The sequence below is a fragment of the Erythrolamprus reginae genome, chromosome 2 (genome assembly GCF_031021105.1).
Source record: "Erythrolamprus reginae isolate rEryReg1 chromosome 2, rEryReg1.hap1, whole genome shotgun sequence".
Classification (NCBI taxonomy): domain Eukaryota; kingdom Metazoa; phylum Chordata; class Lepidosauria; order Squamata; family Dipsadidae; genus Erythrolamprus; species Erythrolamprus reginae.
This window is the reverse complement of record NC_091951.1, coordinates 76,567,341-76,591,953: the sequence shown is the minus strand read 5'-3', so window position 1 is coordinate 76,591,953 and position 24,613 is coordinate 76,567,341. Positions and strand designations below refer to the sequence as shown.

The following is a 24,613-nucleotide window of genomic DNA, read 5'->3' as shown; positions in this document are numbered from 1 at the left end:
ACTATAAAACAATATTTTGTCTATTTTGTTTTATCAATTTTTATCAGTACTATTTAACTTTTATCAATACTATTATCAATTTAAATGAAACTTTGTCTAATAGATTAATTCTCAGAGATTTTAAATCTGCCAATACGTATTTTAAAACCTGTTCTTAATAATGCATATGTTTAAACATTATCTAGCAAAAGATCTATTTGCTACTAAAACTATGAGGTCGGTAACCTTTAACTAGACAAAATGGTATACCATAGGCAAAATATTTTCAACCAAAGTGCCTCAAAAGGGTTAATTTAAAGAATGAAGGGACGCATTACATCCACGAGAAAGGAATTTTAGAAAGTTTTTGCTGTTCAAGAACTTTACAAGTATCTTGCAAACCATATACTTTAAAGATCATGTCAGATATTTCTTTTTCTAGAACTGAAGAGGCATGCATTTCGCACTATATGAATAATAATATGAATAATATGAATACCCTGCTTATACCAGTGAACCACAAAGCAACCCTTCTGATTTGCATTTACACAACAAGGACATGCAGATCAAAATGTTTGTGTTACAAAATATACGCTTCTTGTATCAGGAGAGCCCATGACCCTATGGAATCTAGTATTTGGGGTCATGTTGTAGCTAAGACAGTCTCCTCTCGTTTTCTCCAACATCAATTTGGTAACATGCAATGGATTAGCCTTAAACTGACCCTATTCTGAACACTTTTTAATGCACAGGCTGGGAATCGTAGAATATATCTTCTTATAAGCACTACAGTAATCTATTTACGGTAGGATTTATGAGGGATTTCAAACATTCTCTGAAATTTCCTGTGTGAAAAAGAAGCATCACTGCATTTACTATGGGATACTCGGCTGACCAAGCATTTCCTCTGTGGCTGTCATGGATCAGGGGCTTTCCGGTTTACAAATGAGGGACATGTGCTTGCAGGCAAGGCTTCGCGGCTGGGGTGATTTCATTGGGGATGGCGTTTTCATGCAGAAAGGGGAGGGTATAAGAAGAGAGCCCCTTTCATTTCTATTAATATTGTGAAGACAAGAAGCCCTGTGTCTGATTTAAGGATAACATGAAACAAACTGCCAGCCAGGTCCCAGAAGAAGCTTTGTCAGAAGGAAATGGGGAAAATTGTCTAAATGTATTAGCTCAAATATTGTTGCAAGTCCTGGTGGGTTTTTCCTTTCCTGTTTACCAGGAAGATCTTTATATATCTGCAAATCAGCAAGGTTAAAGCTACTGGGGGAAAGGCTTTTCTCTGGTACCTTTTGAGATCTCCAGCTTGAAGAATGTGTGATTTTCCCCCCACCCTCCCAATTCCCCCAATCTTGCATTAAAATATAGCAAGTCCTGAATCGCCACGGCACAGTTGTCTTCTCTAAGCAGCTCTCTGCGGAACTTGCCTTGTCCCTTGCCAGACTTCTGTAGATGCGAGTCTTTCCCTCCTGCCTCCTGTAAATCAGACTTGTACGGGGTGGGCAGAAGCAAGGGGAAAGTATATTTTTAGCAGATACATTTACCAATACATCTTTATAGCACATAGCGCAGAAGGAATGTGATTACCAAAGAAGACAGATTGCATTAAACTTCCACATATTTGCAGACTGCTGCTCCAATCCACATGAGAAAGAGGCTGGGAAGCTGCCAGCCAAAGCTTCAACCTGACAGTATTATAGAGTAAATTGAAAGCTGAGCGACTGGTAACAGCAGAGGGCACTGAAAAAAATCCTATTAACCTGAAGTGTGTGTGTGTTTGTGTGTGTGTTTATTTTTTAAAAAACTTAACTCCTTAAGTTGGCTAGTTCACAAGGACTTCTGTGTACATAAAAGCTGGTGGAAGTCTTTTCATGTAATTAGTGAAAAAAGATATTATACTAATGGCTACTTTACATTGATTTGGTACAGGGAACACCAAAATGGCAATAAAATCTGTGTCTGCTTCTCTTTCACTAAAACTTTTGCTGCGCAGGTAATTCTGGAATAAGATACAAGCTCAGCAGAATTGGACAGGAAACAAAAAATATACAATGTAAACCTTTTTATAGCATGTTTTCTGAACTATTGTTTATTGAAAAATATACTTGGGTAAGAACAGCAAATTCTGCCCAAAAGATTGAAAAAAGAGGGATAAGAGAAAAAAGTAGAGGCAAGGCTTTGGTTTGGGACCAGGCTCCAAATGCAGTTTTATCAATTGTTTCTATAAGTTTGTAGCTGTCTATAAGAAGGCAATTTAATTGTTCTCACCTTGAGGACAATACTGTCTTTATTTTTATTCCCTTGAGGTAGAGCTCAGAAATCCTCAGAGCATGTGAGTTGCATTTCTGTTTAATAGTGTTAGATACTGTTGTGTGAATATTGTATCAGTGATGAAAAATATAAATAACTACTGGTACTGGTTTGCTTGCTTCTACCAAGGTAGAAACAAGCAAATTTTGATAATGATTTTTGATTTAAGTGGCTTTTCCAAAAGAAGCTAAGTACAGTTAGGTCATAATTGTGAAAAACAGTCATAAACCACATTTTTTCAGTGCCATTGTGACTTTGAACATTCACTAAAATAATTGTTGTAAGTTGAGGATCACTGATGACACTCATGGAGATGTGTGAATTGGATCCATATTGGACTCATTTTGTAATATTTGTTTTGAGAAAAAGTGTAACTTTGCTGTTTTCTGAGAGACCAGATAGAAAGTTGACAGAGAACAAATACTTGATAACTGCTGATGCCATAAGCTGTATAATGATATCATAAAAGAAGAACTGTGTGGCTAACAGTTCAACTGGGAGGGAGGGGGAACTACGGGCAGTTTTGTAAAGTATATCTTAAAATGTAAGTACAACACCTAGACAAACAATAATTATACTGTGAAACGATATAATATGTACAATACTATATGTCTGCTCTTTTTAATCCTTGTATAATTAAAAAAAATATTTTTTTTAAAAAAAGAAAGTTGATACTAGTCTTCTGGTCAAAGGAAAAAGTGGCGGCATTTATTTATTTATTTTGTTGTAGTCTAGTGCTTATATTTAGGCTTAGGTTCTCTTCTATAAAATACATTATTTGCAAGCTAAGAACAAAGGTTTTATCTTTATTCATGCAGAAAGTTCTTTTGGTAAGAATACAAGAAGTGATTTCTCAGTGCCTTCTTCTACAATTTAATTTAATTTTTATTTCCCATTCAATTAACAATTCTGGGATTTGGTGTTTTCCCATATAACAAGGGAACAGGTCTAATTCTGCTTAGTGTTTCAGGATAAGCTAACTATAAGTTCCCATCTAGTTTAGTCAATTGGAAAAAGAATTAAGCTAAACTGATGTGTTGAATGTTTGGAGATGAGATCTACAGATTGTCCTTGACTTGTGACCACAATTGAGCCCAACATTTCTGTTGTTAAGTGAGACATTTGTTAAGTGAATTTTGCATCATTTTACAGCCTTCCTTGTTGTTAATAAGTGAATTATTGCAGTTGATAAATTAGTAACCCAGTTGTTAAGTGACTCTGATTTTCCCATTGACTTTGCTTGTCAGACGCTTGCAAAAGATGATCACATGATCCCGGGAAACAGCAAATATGAACCACTTGCCAAGCATCTGAATTCTGATCACATGAACATAACAATGCTATAAAGGTCGCAACTGTGAAAAACAGTCATAAGTCACATTTTTTTCAGTGCTGTTGTGACTTCGAACAGTCACTAAATGAACTAGTAGACTCGGGGCGGCTCACAACATATAATAAAACAATTCACAACAAATCTAATAAATTAAAAAATTTTTAAAAACCCATTATTAAACCAGACATACACACAGACATACCATACATAAATTGTATAGGCCCGGGGGAGGGGGGAATGCCTCAATTCCCCCATGCCAGATGGCAGAGGTGGGTTTTAAGGAGTTTACGGAAGGCAAGGAGGGTGGGGGCAGTTCTAATCTTCGGGGGGAGCTGGTTCCAGAGAGTCGGGGCCGCCACAGAGAAGGCTCTTCCCCTGGGACCCGCCAGACGACATTGTTTAGAAGGCCAACTCTGTGGGACCTAATCGGTTGCTGGGATTCGTGCGGCAGAAGGCGGTCCCGGAGATATTCTGGTCCGATTATTATTATTATTATTATTATTATTATTATTATTATTATTATTATTATTATTATTATTATTATTATTACTATTATTGTTGTTGTTGTTATTATTATTATTATTATTATTATTATTATTATTATTATTATACACTCATGGAGATGTGTGAATTGGATACACAATCGAGTCATCTTGTAATATTTGTTTTGAGGAAAAGAATGTAACTTTGCTGTTTTTAATGGTTTTTTTTTAATGTTTTGGGGAGGTAGCTTTACATCTCTGGAGAATTTCATATAAGAGCTCAGAAATTGCTACTTTTTGGTCTAAATAAAAGCTGGGATAATAGTGCAGCTGTAGGAGTGGTTGAGTCTATTGTGGATTTTTGCATTATCTGTAGTTTATTGACTGCAAGATTTATCAGGAGTGTACCACCATTTGTAGGCAATTAGATAGAAACTTGATGCTGCCGTCTTTCCCCAGTATTTTCTCTCCTGCTGATTGAAAAGCGGCGGGTGAGGGAGAATCAAAATTTTATTTAATTTGTGTCTTGGATACCCAAAAAAAAAAAAAAAAAGGAAATACTTGTGCTTATGTTAAATAACAAAACCTCTCTAATTTTTCCACACCTAGTGAAGAATCATTGTATTGTGATTGGAAGGCACTACAAAAATCATTAAATCCAATTGGCAATGTGGAGTAAAGCCAAATAAACTATCCCCAAGAAGTGCCTATCCATCCCCAGCTTAAAAACTTCATGATATGGGAAATTTTCATGGCTGGACTGTTCTTCTGATATTAACTGTAAGGATGGGTTTTTCCTCCCTTAATATCTAGGTAGCTGAAATTATTTCTGGTTCTAATTTTTGCTGCAGTGGAAAATAATTCTTAAATTTCATGTTTCCTCATTAAGATATTAATGCAGCATCATAACTTTTTGTCAGTTTGTCCTTGTAGGGCAAATGAGCTGAGGTGGCGCAGCAGGTAGAGTGCAGTATTGCAGGCCACTAAAGCTGACTGTAGATCTGTAGGTCAGCGGTTCAAATCTCAGCCTTCCATCCTTCCGAGGTGGGTAAAATGAGGACCCGGATTGTGGGGGCAATATGCTGGCTCCGTTAAAAAGTGCTATTGCTAATATGTTGTAAGCCGCCCTGAGTCTAAGGAGAAGAGCGGCATAAAAAATCGAATGAATGAACGAATGTCCTTGTCCCTGTATCATCATCTTCATTCTCCACCCTACCTGAACCTCAGAGGTGGGTTCCTACCGGTGCGGTTTGGTGTGGACACTCTGGTAGTGGCCCACTGATGGCACAATTTTGGTGTGACGGCTCCAGTACTGTCTGTGCCGTTCCTTGCGCGCCCCCAAATTTTTTTGTAATTTTTAGTGATTTTTTGGCTCTCTGAGCATACGGAGGTAAAATTATCCCTCTAAGCATACATGGAAGTGAAACGTCACGAAACGTCGCATTGCACACCGGTAGGAAAAGGTAAAAGGAACCCACCCGTGATGAACCTATGAATATCATTCTGGAAATGTTTATAGGATCATACACAATATTCCTGTCTCACCGCTGCAGAGTAGAAGGGAACAATGGCCTCATATGTCTTTGACTCAGTCCTGTTCCTAATGCAGTCCAGAACTGACCCAGTCCTTAAAGCAGTTGGCTCACACAGAAGGTTCACGACCAGTTTGGTCCCACAGAGTGGGCCTTCTCCGGGTCCCGTCAACTAAACAATGTCATTTGGCAGGGCCCAGGGGAAGAGCCTTCTCTGTGGCGGCCCCGGCCCTCTGGAACCAACTCCCCCCGGGGATTAGAATTGCCCCCACCCTCCTTGCCTTTCATAAGCTCCTTAAAACCCACCTCTGCCGTCAGGCATGGGGAAACTGAGATACTCTTTCCCCCTAGGCATTTACAATTTATGCATGGTATGTTTGTTTGTAGGTATGATTGGTTTTAAAATAAGGGGTTTTTTTAGTTGTTGTAGTATTGGATTTACATGCTGTTTTTATTATTGTTGTTAGCCGCGCTGAGTCTACGGAGAGGGGCGGCATACAAATCCAATAAATAAACAAACAAACAAAGAAAGAAACAAACAAATAAATACTCACTCACTCACTCACTCACTCACTCACTCACTCACTCACTCACTCACTTGTTGTCAATTATCACATTCAAGTCCTTCTCTAATGTGGTGTCCCAAAGGTGCTTTTTCAAGAGGCAACTGCCGTTTTTCTTTGAAAACGTTTCGCTTCTCATTCAAAAAACTTCTTCAGCGCTTTGGGACAACCATGACTTGGATGATCGAGAATCTCCGTAGACTCCAATGGGGTGCTTTCAAGTTCACATTCTTGCATGTGCCATGTAGCTTTCCTCACCAAATGTAATAACTTGCATTTCCTCCTCCCCACACTTTGAAAGACATCTTCCTCTCAGCCAACTCTTCCAACCCGTCCAAATTAGATTGCAGTACCATTCTATTTTCCTAGCAGTCGCCAGATATTCCAGTTTTTTCTCATCTGCAAGTTTGCTCAGCAGCCTATGAGTCCCATTATCCAAACCATTAATAACAATATTGAATTATATCACCCCGGGCCAGGTCCTTGTGGGACTGGACTGTTTAGCTTTCGGCAGATCAGCTTAAAGCCATTAATATTGACTCTTTGAATGTAGTTAGCCAGCTCTTTGTGAAACGACCTTAGTGTGGTCCCATCCAGACTTTTAACAGCTTGTAATGAGAATGTCATACATAACCTTCTGTTCAACCGCATGGGCTCCTTCAGATGTCTCCTATTTTTCTTCCTTGTTAATGCTCTTTGAGACTGCCCTGTCTTTAACTCCCTTTTCAAGAAGTCTCTGCTGGCTTCACCTTTTCACCCTAAGGCTTTCTTTTCTGGGCATCTTCCATGCCATCTGTCTTAATAAAACCAGTCCTTTGAAAATATATAGAACATACAGTAAGTGTATAGAATCTTGGGCTTCAGAAGAATGCTCTAGTAGTTGAACGTCCTGCATGCAACTGAAATTCTTGTATCATCACAGATAAGTGGCTGTCCAACCTTATCTTGAAAGCCTTGATTTATGAATCCTTGAGGACTTCAAAAGGCAGGCTGTCACATTTCTAAATGCCTTTCTGGGTCAGAAAATCCCTCCTTATTTTGAGTTTGGATTTCCCTTTGCAAAGCTTCTACCCACTGCTTCTTGTCTTAATCGTAGACATTATTTACAATTCATGTAGTAAATATACATAATCTCCCTGCTTCCTCCTATTTTCCCCACAACAATCCTGTCAGATGAGTTGGACTGAGAGAAAGGAATAACTCAGCCAATGTTTCATGCTTAAGGGGACTAGAACTCACAGTCTCCTGGTTTAACTACCACACCAAATTAGCTCTCCTCTTCTAGGCTTGTCACTTTATGGACTCTTAGTAATTGATCTCCATCATCTACATCTCAAGCTCAAGCCAGAAATCAAGTGAAACATGGATTTTAGGAAGGTTTTTTTAATGATAGTTTAGATTAAAAACAGTCTTCAGAAGGTTATTAAGTAAGGTGGAGTCAGTTTTAAGAAATTTCTCACAATTTCTCATACATCAGGACTTTAGTCAGACAAAGCTTTTGCATAACCCTTTTAGTAAGACAAAGAATATATAAATGAATTTATAAACTTTAATAATCTCATGCCATCTACAATTTTTCCTGCTAGTATTTGACTATTACAATATTACAGGTGCAGAATATGTGCACATTCTTCCTTTATCAGAAAAAAACAGATAGCCAACTCTTCAATGCATCAGTGAATGGTTAGCAACAGAAACATAAAATGCCTGCCCTAACAAATTTAGAGATAAATTGAAAGCTAAAATAAACATATCCAATTGCCAGCATTTTTGTAACATAATTTTCTTTTCCTTGACAATAAATCTGGTTAAAGATAACTCTGGAAATCATGTTAAGATCTGCTAACAGCTAAAGGCTTGACATGGAAATCAATAAATTCTTGCACAACTTAGTCTCAGAGATTGTGTCAGTCAACATTATACTCAGATTACTCAGAAGACTAGCCCTGAAGATTAAGAATTTATTCCAAAGGAGTTTATAATTTATTTTATTCTGCAATTATTTTTTTTAAAAATAGTACTGTGGCTAAAGAATCAGGAGCTTTAGAAGCACTGATTTATTTATCTGAAAAATAGTAGATACACATCTGTGATAACCTCATTGTCACAATTTACCTATAAGTATTTGAACAAATAGGAGCATTATAACCTTATCCCCCTATCCTCTGTGTGTGTGTGTGTGTGTGTGTGTGTGTGTGTGTATGTGTGTTTTATATTTTATTGTGTAGCTGTAAATGTAAATGTAGTTCACCAGATCTTCTCAGAGCCAGTTTATGAAACAAATTGTATGTGATATATATTCCCTAATGCTTATGGTTTTCTTTGCAACAAAACAGTTTTCACAGTGAAAATACTGTATATTGAGCCTGAGCCATTCAAAAATGCTATTTCCTTTAACGTTTAGAGGAAATTGTTTACAGCACTGTTTACCCAAAGTCTGGTTTTATTTAAGGGAAATCATTGGAAAGTGATGGCATTTCTGTGATCACTTTTATTTACACTTGTATATAGACTTGTGATGGTGAATCTATGGCACGCATGCCACAGGCAACACCCAGAGCCATGTCACCTGGCACGCCCGGTGTCGGCCATTCATCTTCCAGGTTTCTGGCATTAATGTGCTTGCAACAATCAGTGGCCAGTTCATTATTGCCCGCACATGTGTACAGTAATCAGAAGACTAGCGGAAACTGAAGTTAATTCAGCTCCTCCTACCGATAGCAGGGATGTGAAGGTGATTGGCTGCTTTCTGAATCCTCGCTGTCTCTGCTTGCTGTTCCCGCTCCTTGCCCGCTAGATTGTAAATTGCCCCAATCAAATTTGGCTGGTGTGCAGGGGGAGGAGTAGGTCTAGCTGGTACCCACCACTATCGCTGCTTCTGTCTCACGCTGCCCCGATTGAGTTAGGCTGGTCCCCGCCGATGCCGTCTCTGTCGCGGTGGTGGGCTGGCACACTGGGGTGGCGAAAGCTGGCTGTCACAACAATGGTGAATTTCATTATGACTTGTGCTCTGAATTATCAACAGTTTATAGTGCTTCCTGAGGAGATTCAGGCACAATATAATTGTCTATGTGGCTGAGCAGAGGAAGCATCCTGGAGAGATTTGTACCCTCCTTGGAGGAAATTAGGCTGTTTATGAATGAAAAAGGGCAGGAATATCCACAACTCACTGATATGGCCTGGGTTACCAACTTCGTGTTTTTAACAAATTTTATAGTACACTTCAATGTACTGGGGGAAAAAAACAACTACAAGGTTTTGGGAAAACAGCAGAAAGGATATTTTGGGATATCAAAACATTTGAGAGAAAACTGCAGGTTTTTGACAGACTTTGAAAGTGGGTAGCTGAAATAATTTTCAAATCTAAAAATGCATTTAGAAAATTCTACTATTTGCTTGTTTGCTTGTGTGTTCGTTCGTTCATTCATTCATTCATTCATTCATTCATTTGATTTATATGCCGCCCCTCTCTGAGGATTCTAGGCAACTTGCAACATATAAAAAGAAACAATAGAATACAATAGCCTAAATCCAATTAATTAAAACTGAATAAACTAGTCTAAAATCCCCAATTATATTAATATTTACAGACAATCAGGAAATCTACAAGGAATTTTCTAGCATTGTAGCAGCTGCAAAGGGGAATTTAATAACAGGTTTCTACAGTTCCCTAAGATGGAGACGACACCTGTACTTTCTTACTTTTCCAGATAAAGCCAAATTTGAAGAACAATCTTTCCTTATTAAACTGTTAGATTTAGGAAATCTGAAAATGGAGCTATTGGAATTTCAAGAAAGCTCCATGTGAAAAAATAAATTTTGTGACTGGCATGAAACACTTGAGAAGATAGAAAGGATGACAGAGGACAGGACAGTTAGTTCTGACAGTTGCTTGTACTTCTGAAAATGAAATCCTTAAAGCGTGGAATTCTCTGCCAAATAACTTTAAGTCAATGAAAGCATTTGGGATTGCTTTCCTTACTTTGTTTGGATCATCTTATGCTTGTGAGCAGCTGTTTTCAGCTTTGAATTATATCAAATCTAACTCCAGAAACAGACTTCGAGAAAACCTGTGTGCTGCATATGTTGCTCTCAAACTTACAAAATATGAGCCAAGGTTAGAAAAATGATCAGTGGGCATACAACAGCAAAAGTCACATTAATAAGAAGCATGCAAAATGCAAAGTTTTACATTTCGATAAAAAGTTGTTTGTATCATTGAAAGTGCTGTTATTGTGGTTTTTTCCCCAGGTTAAATTGTCATATTTGCACTCCGAGATAAATACGTGGGTTTTGGGTTGCAGTTTGGGCATTCGGTCTCAAAAAGGTTGGCCATCACTGATATAGACTGACCATAAATGGAAACAGGTTTTTCACATATACAGTAGTACCTCTAGATACGAGCTGCTCCACATGCGAGTATTCCAAGTTACAAGCCATGAGGGGAGAGAAATTTCTGTTCCAGACCCGAGCTCAAATTCGGGATACGAGCCGAGCGTCCACTAGGTGGCGCAAGAATCTTTGCTTCTGGTTATCTTGGAGGGGAAAAACAAAGTCTAAAAGCCATTTGTTCCAGATACGAGTTGTTCGACATACAAGCTCCCTTCTGGAATTAAACTTGTATCTAGAGGTACTACTGTATTCCTATTCCTTGCATAATACTTTCACAGATTCTTTGAAGAGGACATGCTGACTTCCTTGCTGGACTGGGAACTAAGTTGAACAGGGGTGGAACTTGTTGCTTATACTTTGTAAAGAAGTTGAACTATCTTATGGACAGCCATTCTGTCATTTGAGTTATAATTCTGTCTCGGTATTATTGGGGACTCTGTTTGAATTTCTGTATTAAGCTTTCAAACACCTTGTATACTGATATTGAAGTTTAACACTCCTCAAAATCTTCAGACTGATTATTGATTTGTGACAGATCTCCTCCTCCTCCTTGTTTCACCCAGCATAGGTATCTGCCTTTTTTTGATTAACTCCTGAGCATCTTCTAGTGAAACAGCTCTGTTGTCTAGTATAAATCTACATTCACTTAATGAACTCAACCTGTATAGTCTGGAGGACAGAAGGGAAAGGGGAGACATGATCGAAACATTTAAATATGTTAAAGGATTAAATAAGGTTCAGGAGGGAAGTGTATTTAATAGGTAAGTGAATAGAAGAACAAGGGAGCACAATCTGAGGTTAGTTGGGGGAAAAATCAGAAGCAACCTGAGAAAATATTATTTTACTGAAAGAGTAGTAGATCCTAGGAACAAATTACCAGCAGACGTGGTTAGTAAATCCACAGTAACTGAATTTAAACATGCCTGGGATAAACATATATCCACCCTAAGATAAAATACAGGAAATAGTATAAGGGCAGACTAGATGGACCATGAAGTCTTTTTCTGCCCTCAAACTTCTATGTTTCTATGTTCATTCCTGTTTCATTCCTGTGCATATGCATATTTGTATAAAATAAGTCCTGAGGGAAAGAAAACAGGTAATCATGTCCCATTACCAGCGTTTCATCTTCCGTTTGGAGCCATTTAAGCAACTGTCATTCAAAAACGTTTTGTAGCATTTTGACCAAATTCATGACTCATGTTAATCTATACAAATACTTAGCAACTAAAGAATGTTGTTCTGAATATGCTTGCTGTTTTCCTTGAATGGGCATAGATAGCAAACTATGGACAGCTCTATCCATGGTTTGTTTAATACATTGTGCAAACCAGGGATCCTAATTGTTTTATTTATTTATTGTTAGAGTTGGAAGGGACCATGCGGGTCATCAAGTTCAACCCCCTGCCTAAGCAGGAACCCTATAGCATCCCAGCCAAATGGCAGTTCAATTTCCTCTTAAAAATGTCCATAGTATTGGAGTTCACAACGTCTGCTGGTAGGTTGTTCCACTGGTTGATCGTTCTGACCGTCAGGAAGTTCTTCCTTATTTCCAGGTTGAATCTCTCCTTGGTCAGCTTCCAGCCATTGTTCCTCCGGTGCCCTGGAGAATAAAGTGATCCCCTCCTCTCTGTGGCAACCCCTTGTGTACCTGTAGACTGCTATCATGTCCGCTCTGGCCCTCCTTTTCTCTAGGCTATCCATGCCCAATTCCCGCAGTCTCTCTTTGTAAGTCTTGGTTTCTAGACCCCTGATCATTTTGGTTGCTCTTTTCTGCACCTTCTCCAGAGTTTCAATGTCTTTTTTGAAGTGTGGTGACCAGAACTGAACACAGTACTCCAGGTGTGGTGTGACCAGGGCGTAGTAGAGTGGTATTAAGACTTCCCTGGTCTTGGAGTGTATTCCCCTATTGATGCAGCTTAGGATTGTTCTTTTCAACTACTGAATAATGCCCTGAACAAACCATAGATTTATTAGTCTTGTGTCAGGAATTAACACAGCTGAATTGAAATTGTACAGTAGCACAGTTTTAATTGTACACTAAGCTGCTTAAGTGTATTATGCAAGCTGGCGATTACCTCAGAATATCTATTTTGACGCTTGGCTTCAACAATTCACAGAAAGGCATCAATCCAGTAGGATCATCTTGACCATTTCTATTCTCCAACTCCCAACACTGAAACCAGTGGTGGGTTCTAAATTAGATTGCCGCCTGTTCATGCGCACGTGACGCTTCAATGCATGCGCAGAAGCATCTCGGGCAGGTGGGTGGAGTCTCCTGCCATCACTGCTACTGGTTCTAAGAACCAGTCTGAACCAGACGCAATCCACTGCTAAGTGAAACTATTTCTTTTTCTTAGCCCTGAATGCCTTAAAACAGCTGCAAACCTTGACCAGATTGGAAGTTTGAAAAATAAAGACTGGGATATCTTATTGTATTGGCTGACATGTATAAAAGGTCAGTACAGGAAACTGCCTTATTCCACTAAAGGATGATTTGCACGTCTGACCTAACTTTACCTACTTTTAACTGGCATTAGCCATTTGAAATACAAGGTAGACAGTTTATTTAAAGAACAGGTTCATTTGGAGAGCATTAAAAAGTAAGCAAAATAATTTACATTGAAATTGGTTTGAGTCACTGCGATATTTTTGTTTAAAGCATCAGGTAAAGCATACCTACATTTGAATAAGCCTTATCATTAGAACATAAGAACATAAGAAGAGCCATGCTGAATCAGGCCAAAGCCCATCGAGTCCAGCATTCTGTATCACATAGTGGCCCACCAATTGTCCATGGGGATCTTGAGCAGAAAGGGAAGGCAAGATCCTCCCTTTCCCCTGACCCCCAACAAATGGTACTCAAAGGAATCCTGCCCGCCTCAACCAACATACAGGCGGCACATGGACATCCATTTCAATAACCACCGATACACTTGGCATCCATGAATCTGTCTAATCCTGCCTTGAAGCTGTAAAGGGTGACAGCTGTCACGACCTCTTCTGGAAGTGTGAATTCCATAAACCAACGACCGTCTGGGTGAAGAAATATTTCCCTTGATTTGTTCTCACTTTCTTACCTATGAGCTTTAGGGAGTGCCCTCTTGTCCTAATATTGTGTGATAGAGAAAATAATTTTTCTCTATCCACCTTTTTTATCCCATGCATGATTTTATACACTTCGATCAAGTCGCCCCTTAAATGCCGTCTTTCAAAGCTGAAGAGTCCAAGGCGTTGCAACTTGGTATCATAAGGGAGGTGCTCTATTTCCTTTATCATTCTTGTTGTCCTTTTTTTGCACCTTTTCCAGTTCCATTATATCTTTCTTGAGGTGGGGTGACCAGAACTGTACACAGTATCCAAGTGTGGTCTCACCATTGATTTGTACAGAGGCAATGCAACACTTACCGACTTATTTTCGATTCCCCTCCTAATCATGCCAAGCATGGAATTTCCGTTTTTTTTTTACTGCTGCTGCGCACTGTGTTGACATCTTCATTGAGCTGTCCACCAAAACCCCAAGATCCCTTTCTTGGGTTGTCTCCAAAAGTTTGGTCCCCATCAGTTGATAGGTATAATTGGGGTTTTTTGCCCCGATGTGCATAACTTTGCACTATTTATTTATTTATTTATTTATTTATTTATTTATTCTTTGTCCAATATACAATACATATGAAGGAGACTAGACATTAAGTAATATATATAATGATAGAAAGTAAGAAAGAAGAGAGGTTGAAGGAAAGGAGAGAAAATGTATGATATATGAGATAAGGAAAGAAGATTGGACAGGGGACGATAGGCACATCAGTGCACTTATGTACGCCCCTTACTGGCCTCTTAGGAACTTGGAGAGGTCAATCGTGAAGAGTCTTAGGGAGAAATGTTTGGGGCTGGGGGCTGACACCACTGAGTCTGGCAATGAGTTCCACGCTTCGACAACTCGATTGTTAAAGTCATATTTTTTACAGTCAAGTTTGGAGCGGTTGATGTTAAGTTTGAATCTGTTGCGTGCTCTTGTGTTGTTGCTGTTGAAGCTGAAGTAGTCATTGACCGGAAGGACGTTGCAGCATATGATCTTGTGGGAAATACTTAAATCGTGTTTTAGGCGTCGCAGTCCTAAGCTTTTAAGATCCAGGATAGTTAGTCTATTTTTGTAAGGTATTCTGTTACTAGTGGAGGAGTGAAGGGCTCTTCTGGTGAAGTACCTTTGGACGTTTTCGAGAGTGTTGATGTCTGAGATGTGGTGTGGGTTCCAGACAGATGAGCTGTATTCGAGAATGGGTCTGGCATAGGTTTTGTAGGCTCTAGTCAGTAGTGAGAGATTGCCAGAGCAGAAGCTACCTAGGATCAGGTTAACTTGTTTAGGTTAAAATGCATTTGCCACTTTGTTGCCCACTCACTCAATTTCGAGAGATCCTTCTGGAGCTCCCGACAATCAGTTTCACTTTTCACTACCCGGAACAATTTAGTGTCGTCAGCAAACTTTGCTACCTCACTATTTACTTCTACATCCAGATCATTAATGAATAAATTAAAAAGTAAAGATCCCCAAACTGAACCTTGGGGTACACAACTTCTCACTTCTTTCCATCTAGAGAATTGTCCATTTATTGCCACCCTTTGCTTCCTACAATTTAGCCAGTTACCAATCCAGAACAAGACCTGTCCTCTAATTCTGTGGCTGAAGAGCTTTTTTAGGAGCCTTTGGTGAGGGACTTTGTCAAAAGCCTTTTGAAAGTCAAGATATACAATATCAACTGGGTCCCCTTTATCTATGTGTTTATTTACACCCTCAAAGAATTCTAACAAGTTAGTAAGACATGATTTGCCTTTGCAGAAACCATGTTGATTATCTTTCAGCAATGCCTGTTTTTCTATGTGCCCAGTAATTTTATCTTTAATAATGGTTTCCATCACTTTACCTGGAACTGAGGTTAAACTGACTGGTCTATAGTTTCCTGGATCACCTTTGGATCCTTTCTTGAAGATCGGGGTTATATTTGCCTCCCTTCCATCCTTAGGTACTGTGCCTGATCTTAGAGAAAGATTATATATTTTAGCTAGACGTTCAGCAATTTCACACTTGAGTTCCTTGAGAACTCTAGGGTGGATGCCATCTGGACCCGGCGATTTGTTGACATTTAGTTTAGAGAGGCATGCAAGAACATCTTCCTTGTTTATCTCTATCTGGTTTAATTCTTCTAATTCCCTCCCTGGGAAAACTAATTCAGTGGCAGGCAAATGCTCTTTATCCTCCTCAGTGAAAACTGAGGCAAAAAAGTCATTTAGTCTCTCAGCAATCTCCTTGTCTTCTCTGATTATCCCCTTCTGACCATTGTCATCGAGTGGCACAACTGTTTTTCTGGTTGGGTTCCTGCATCTGATGTACTTAAAAAAGGTTTGGTTATTATTTTTAATATTCTTTGCTATATGCTCCTCAAAATCTCTCTTGGCTTTCCTGACTATCGCCTTGCATTTGGTCTGCCAGAGTTTGTGATCCTTCCTGTTCTCCTCCTTAGGAAGAGCCTTCCATTTCTTAAATGAGTTTTCCTTCTTTCCAATAACCTCCTTTAACTAGTTCGTAAGCCATACTGGTATCCTCTTGGACTCTCCAGTCCTCTTTCTTCTTTTAGGAATGCATTTTAGTTGAGCCTGATGTAACATATTTTTAAACAGTTTCCAAGCATTTTGGAGGGATTTGACTTTTTTTAACTGTCCCTTTTAGTTTCTTCTTTACTATTTTCCTCATTTTGGCAAAATTCCCTCTGTCAAAGTTTAAGGTCTCTGTGTTAGTTTTCACTGACAATTTGCTATCCATGGTTACATTGAAGGTTATTGTGTTGTGATTGTTGGTTCTTATGGGCAAACACATCATGAACCAAATCATGTGCATTGGTTAGAACCAAGTCTAGGATCCCCTTTCCCCTGGTTGGTTCCATGACCATCTGCCCAAGGGAATAATCAGATAATATGTTGAGGAACCTTGTCTCTCTTTCATGTGTAGAACAAGAATTTACCCAATCTATTCGGGGATAGTTGAAGTCCCCCATTATGACTACCCTATTTCTTTTTGAGGCTACCTTAAATTCATTTTCCAAATAGCAATCTGCCTCTGGAGTTTGATTGGGAGGGCGATAGCAGATCCCTAACGTCAGATTAGTTTCCTGTCCTGGGATTTTTATCATTGTCATATATGCAATGCAGCATTATTATTCTAGTGCACTGTTAACTTTCCCTGGATTCCCTATTGGGCTTTTTGTACTGATTCTTTCTTCCACCCTCCATGTGGACAATTGCTCTGGCAATAATATTATTAAAGGAGTTTATGATTCCATGAATTCCCTCTCACAAGGGAACAAGTGAAGAGGCCACAAGCAGCTGCATTTATTTAGTCATAAATACGAAGGAGTGCATTGCTAGATTAATTGTAGCAGGGTTTTTTTCCTAGTTTTTTTATTTTCAGAGGTCACTCTAATCCTCATTGTGCTTCTAATTGTAAAGAGCTGAACATGGGTCCCTGTTTAATTCCCTAAAGCAGAGATTCATATTTCCTGAGCATTTCTGAGATTTTTTTTTGCATGCACTGACATTCATTGACAGATAAACTGAAAATATGGTGCTGCCTGAAAGGACATAAACTGCCTTTTTAATATATGAGGCATGTCCAATAGTAAAATACTGGCCTGCTTAAAATGGAAATGGTTGCTGCATTCATCCAGCAGTTATGAAACTGCAGGCATAAGTTCTTCATTGGCTTTTCTGTTGCTGAACACCAGATACCTGGTGTTTCTGTAGCTATATTATAAACCATCTAATGGACCACAGATATAAAGCACAGTTGTTTCTTCATGCAGAACTTTACAAAGGTTTCAGAAACAACTTCTGGGATGTTGCTGTTTCCAGGCTCCATTGTTGTTCTTCCTTTTGTGGATCACACAGCTAAGTGCCATGCCTGACACCAGAAATCTTGGTAGTCACAGAGGCAAAAGGCATCTAATAAAGCTTCAGATGAGCTTTAAAATTCACTTGATCATACTGACCCTGAGGTTACACACACACAGAGACAAATATGTGCTCACATGCCCTCAATTTTTTCTTACACCATGAAGAGAATTGAATTCTGACAGGCCAGAAGGCATGGTCATGGGTATAAACAAAATCTTACGAAGAGGTTTATTCTTAACTCAGATAAAACAGGGAGAAGATATTATTCTTAAAATACATATAATGCTGTACACCCCCCCCCCCCAGAAATGAGTATCAATGAAATTCAATTACAGAATGATTTTTGTTTGAACTTTACGAGTAACTGTTCTTTATCACTTAAATATAATCAAATTCTGCTTTCCTGCACTACGATGGGGTTGGACTAAGTGGTCTATACCATTCAGGGTTCACTGGAGGTTATTTAGCCTTTCAATGGACTAAGAAAGTAAGAGAAGTTCCACTCAGATCACTAAAGGATGTGTGTGATATCTGTATACATGTATAGATACTTGAGTTCATTACACTTCGAAGTCAATAGCAAAATTTTGAATTGGCGCTCCAATAGATGTGAAGTACAGCAACTCCTGAAACATTGGTGTATAGGGCAATCTCTCTGAGTAAACTAGTAGCTCGGCATTGGCCTAGTTGAAGTCTATGAATAATTTTCAAATCCAACCCTATGTACAATGTTCTGTAATAATAGAACACATTGGTTTTCAGAGAGCAAATAACCGGACATTTGACTGAATAACTGGCATTTTCCATTACCCTGGGGGGGGAGAATTATTGACCCCCTCGGAGAGGGTCCGCAACTTGGGCGTCCTCCTCGATCCACAGCTCACATTAGAGAACCATCTTTCAGCTGTGGTGAGGGGGGCGTTTGCCCAGGTTCGCCTGGTGCACCAGTTGCGGCCCTATCTGGACCGGGACTCATTACTCACAGTCACTCATGCCCTCATCACCTCGAGGTTCGACTACTGTAATGCTCTCTACATGGGGCTACCTTTGAAAAGTGTTCGGAAACTTCAGATCGTGCAGAATGCAGCTGCGAGAGCAGTCATGGGCTTACCTAGATATGCCCATGTTTCACCAACACTCCGCAGTCTGCATTGGTTGCCGATCAACTTCCGGTCACAATTCAAAGTGTTGGTTATGACCTTTAAAGCCCTTCATGGCACTGGACCAGAATATCTCCGAGACCGCCTGCTGCCGCACGAATCCCAGCGACTGATTAGGTCCCACAGAGTGGGCCTTCTCTGGGTCCCGTCAACTAAACAATGTCGGTTGGCGGGCCCCAGGGGAAGAGCCTTCTCTGTGACGGCCCTGGCCCTCTGGAATCAACTCCCCCCGGAGATTAGAACTGCCCCTACTCTCCTTGCCTTTCGTAAACTCCTTAAGACCCACCTCTGTCGTCAGGCATGGAGGAACTGAAACATCTCCCCCGGGCAGATACAATTTATGAATGGCATGTTTGTATGTATGTGTGTTTAGAATATGGGGTCTTTTAAATATTTTTAAACAGTAATTTAGATTTGTTGTAGATTGTTTTTTTCACTTGTTGTGAGCCGCCCCGAGTCTGCGGAGAGGGGCGGCATACAAATCTAAATAATAAATAAATAAATAAATAAATTTTACTAACCCTGTTCTGATAAGGTGACAGCTGGTATATCAGCCTAAAGTAACTGATAAAAGGTGTCCCTTGCTTTTAACCACTAAGGCCACCTGAGCCTTTTGTGACAATGATGGATTCAATGCATCTCCAAGCAATGCACCGGATTCTTCAGGACAGATTGAACAAATGAGCTAACCTCTCCATAAAGAGCAGTCCCAACTTGTATGAATTGAACTTCACTTATTCCCCTTCATTCCGTCCATTACTTTGCTTAAGCAACAATTTAGAACATCCTCTGCTCCGGATGTTCACTGAGAAAGATGTAAAACTGTCACCTGCACATTTTTCATATGTTAAGAATCCCCTGCAAAATTGTTTATTGAAATAATTTATTTCTTTTTTATTTTCACATAGATGGTTCTGCTTTCCAAGTTGATAGGTTAGTCTTTGCTAAAGGATGTGTAGGAGGAATTTCCCCTTAATGAGGACCAGACAGATTTCATTGAAGCACAAAATGTTATTTATGATAGGCAGTTCAAAAACTTATAAGCAAGGTAGAGATGAAACTTCTCTGTTATGCAAATTAGAATATACAGAATTGATATGTTCTATACTTTAATGATGTAAAGTTAGGGAGAGACTTGAGTGCTATGACTGTGTACGTGTATGTGCTCCCAGGTTTGGCTTATGGAAACTAATAGCTCTGGAAAATAGCTACGTGCTCACATCACTTTCAACTGAACATTGAATATTCAGATACCCGATGGATTTAAAATAACAACAAAATTTTATTGGTTACAATGTGTGTGGGTGTGCATACATACACACACTGTATGTAACATATTTTTGCTGATAATGAAAAGGAAGGGAGACTAGTATAGATCTCTTTCAAGACAATTTTGTCTTGTTAGCCATAACAGTTTGGATTGCCTTAAATATCATTGTATTAATTAAGGTCTCCCTTCCTTTTCATTATCAGCAAAAATATGTTACACATATAGAATATAGTTTGTTGGCTGTAAAAAAAATTAACTACTTTGGATATGACCCCTAGAGGGGCCAAAAGGCAAAAAGGAAGCAGTATGCTTCCTCCCATATTTGAGTATACCAATTAGACAGAAACACACATGTATGTATGTACGTATGTTCTTTCACACTCATGCATACATGCATGCACACCAACTCACTGACATATGTACATGCACGCTCATTCACACTTAGTACTTGAGTTCTCAACTGGGCTGACAGGTAACAAGCCAGAGGGATGGAAGCCAATCCAAAGATAATTCAGCGAGTGGGTGGTCTTCAAGCCCTTTTTGTTTCTCCCCTCCAAGTCCTTGCATTGTTGTTGTTGTTGTTGTTGTTGTTGTTGTTATTATTATTATTATTATTTATTATTTATTGGATTTGTATGCCACCCCTCTCCGCAGACTCGGGGCGGCTAACAACAGCAACAAAAACAGCATGTAAATCCAATCCTAAAAATATCTTTAAAAACCCCTTATTTGTAAAACCAAACATACATACAAACAAGCATACCATGCATAAATTGTAAAGGCTTAGGGGGAAAGAATATCTCAGTTCCCCCATGCCTGATGGCAGAGATGGGTTTTTAGGAGCTTACGAAAGGCGAGGAGGGTGGGGGCAATTCTAATCTCTGGGGGGAGTTGATTCCAGAGAGTCGGGGCCGCCGCAGAGAAGGCTCTTCCCCTGGGCCCCGCCAAATGACATTGTTTTGTTGACGGGACCTGGAGAAGGCCCACTCTGTGGGACCTAACTGGTCGCTGGGATTTGTGCAGTAGAAGGCGGTCTCGTAGATACTCTGGTCCGGTGCCATGGAGGGCTTTATAGGTAATGACCAACACTTTGAATTGTGACCGGAAATTAATCGGCAACCAATGCAGACTGCGGAGTGTTGGTGTTACATGAGCATTTTGGGGAAAGCCCATGATTGCTCTCGCAGCTGCATTGTGCACGATCTGAAGTTTCCGAACACTTTTCAAAGGTAGCCCCATGTAGAGAGCATTACAGTAGTCGAGTCTTGAGGTGATGAGGGCATGAGTGACTGTGAGCAGTGAGTCCCGGTCCAAATAGGGCCGCAAGTGGTGCACCAGGCGAATCTGGGCAAACGTCCCACTCGCCACAGCTGAAAGATGTTTCTCTAATGTGAGCTGTGGATCGAGGAGGACGCCCAAGTGGCGGATCCTCTCTGAGGGGGTCAATAATTTCACCCCCCAGGGTGATGGATGGACAGATGGAATTGTCCTTGGGAGGCAAAACCCACAGCCTCTCCGTCTTATCAGGGTTGAGTTTGAGTCTGTTGACACCCAGACTGAAAATTACACTTGCCTTGCTGATTTACAGGTGTGGTAGCTGTTGATGGGGTTTGGGGAATGGTTTCCTATGTGATCAAGCTTCTCTTGTTTGACGGTGACATTTTGCCCTTGTTTCCTTAAGCATGTATTTTCTTCTTATCTATCTGGTGAAGTGTTCCTTAGACAAGATTCCTGGCTATCCAGCCTGCTTATGACCTTGCACCATCTCTAGGTATCTCAGTTTCAGCCTACACTACATCCATTGACCCTTGAGTTAGGCAGTGCTTCATGGATAAAGAGATAATTTATACTCTTTTAAAAGAAAAAAAAACTATCAATGACTGATAGTGAGTTAGTTGTGATTACTCTTTAACACTACCAATTTTTATCTATGTCACCTGGGAGGCATTTACCAAGCCACCATTCTTTATGTTCCATACTTCATATGTACTTCATTGCAAAGATGACACTTTAAAATATTTGTTCTCAGTCTATGGTGCCATTATCTTGGCAGAATGCTCTTAGAGAAGAAACATCAGAATTTGCACGGATACATTTCTCATCTCTGTTATGTCAACCACCATTTTATGGAGTTGACCACATTAGAGAATTGCTATGTAGGAAGTATTTCCTAACAATTTTGTCTTGTTAGCCTTAACAGTCTGGGTTGCCTTAAATATCATTTTATTAATTAATGTTAAAATTCTTCCCATATTGCTATTAAAAATTGAAGTATGTAATAGACTTCTGAAGGCTGATGCATACAAATTTTGACCAGGCTCTATCATTCTTTTTTCCCCCTGATCTTTATTAGGGTACTGATATTGAAGTCTGTGTATCTTTAAAGAGTATTTAGGATAACCCAAAGGGCTTTAATGGATGTAAAGCGTTCTTGGAATTTATCTGTAACTTCGCCCACATGCTAAGATGTGAATTTATTATCGTTCGTAATAAAAAAAATAAACTTGTAATGCAAAGCTTTTAGTAACCATAATATGAATTGATTCCTTTGTAGTGGTATTGTTCTCCCATTATGATGGTGTATTTTAGAATGCAAACGAATTAAAACAAGTATCTTAAGACCTGTCTAAAGATATTTTTTGTCTATAGAGACTGAGCGCAAGAAGATAGTGTCTACAGTTTAATGGATCACTAAATAAAATGGAAAAATGGCTAAAAACATATGTTTTATTTTTTGTAGTGAAATGTTATGTTCATTTTTATTACACTTTCCCAGTTAATCTTTATAATATTGAAATTTCATTCGATTCATGTGGCTGCGTCGATCCATTTCCTTATGTCCAAGGAGGTAGATGATTTATTTCACCAAGCAATCCCTGGTTGGGTTATATACCCCAGAAGAATGGATAATCCTGATCAAAGAAAAAAAATGATATTGTTTTTTATATATTGAGTATTTTTAAGACATGGTTTGCCCTGTCAAGTGATTTGCAAAGCGCTGGTGGGTTTTTTATTTTTCTCATTGGAAAAACATCCTGTGCTACCAGATGTCTTAGTACTTTCCAAAACAGCAATCTGCTTTGTATATTCCTGCCACTGTTTTAATTAAAGCAACCTGACTGCACCATTTCTTAAAGCCTGAACTCAGCACCGATAAAAGATAGTTTATAATTAGAACTTAAAAGAGCAGTTACTGGCATTTTATTTTTCGTTCACTTCAAGAGGCAAAAACTTAGCTTAAACCCTGACCTGGTTTAAGGACTGACTCTGGAAAAAAGTTGGTTTCCCCATCTCTGTTGCCATTCAGAAATTATCTGCTATGACATTTCTAGCCAGATTTTCAAGCTGAGCCCACCATTCCGTTCCCTAAGGACATTCCAGTGCTGTTAAACATAAGTGATTTCTAGCCAGATTTTTCCCCCCAGTGAATTAATGGGCTTCCAATGCAAGTGTCCTTACCAGCCTGCTGAGCCTTCATTTTGCCTTTCCCGAGATTTAAATGTTCTCCACAGAATAAGTAAACTGAACAAAATTTAAAAATGGCAAGATGCTAACTGCCTCTGACATGCTGTGCGTCTTTAATTCAAAGTAGCCTAGTTGGTATGTGTTTTAATTTAATTCCCTTCACGTTGTTCCCTATCCATAAAAGAGCCCTCTGCATTTTATTTTCTCTTGTTTTAAAGCTTCGGATAATAATAATAGAGAACCATGAAGTTGTCCAAAATAAATGCTTGTCTTCAAAATGTGTTATTAAGATGCATGGCTTTGATACTTCACATTACATAACTATCAAAAATATGCACTATGTTTTGATCCAGTACAGGAAATACACTAAGTTACCTAACAGTCCGAATAATTCAAAATAGTGCTGCAAAAATATTATTTGGATAATTATTAATTTAATAAATGTCTTAATTTTTAAGGTATTGACAGGAGAGTTTGTACTATAAAAGGACTGGTTTTCACATGATAATCTTTTCATTCATTAAATACCACATTACAAAGAATTCAGTAGCTATAATAGCAATAGCTACTACAACTTTAGTGTACAATATGTAGAACAGAATCCAAACCTGAATTAATGGCAACTTTGCATAACATTTTTTGTATGCCGTTGTTTGTGCTATTTAAACTCACCTTTACTAATATAAATCCATATTTTGCTTAAATCATATTTATTGATGATATTGCTTATAAGTACTCAACCTAGAGACTCTTTAACATTGTTGATGGAATACACACACACACACACACACATCCATGCACGTGCGTGGATACACACTCTCACACAGTGAGACAAATAAAGACAAAACTCAGGTATTGATTTGAAATTTGACAGAAATTTGACAGACAAACAACAGACTTTAATATTTCCATTTGGAAGGTCAAATATTTAGGGAATTTTAGCTAAAAATAAGGATTTATTTAAGAATAATTACTTAACATTCTGAAAAGCATATTAACAGATATTTCTGGAGAGAGAAAAATTAAATCTGTCTTGGTCAGGGGAAATTTGGAGCTGTCAAAATGATTACCCTACTAAGATTACATATTCAAATAACTCAAATATTTTTTGTGAAAAAATGTTAAATACTTTGCACAGGCAACTAAGGAGATACATGTGATTGAATAAAAAGCTGA

At 38.9% G+C, this 24,613-nt stretch overlaps 1 protein-coding gene across 1 annotated transcript in view; it reads left to right on the top strand.

Moving 5' to 3' along the window:
* CHCHD6 (coiled-coil-helix-coiled-coil-helix domain containing 6) overlaps window positions 1-24,613 on the top strand; it is a 319,245-nt gene that overhangs the window by 222,043 nt on the left and 72,589 nt on the right. The gene's annotated exons all lie outside the window — the stretch shown is intronic.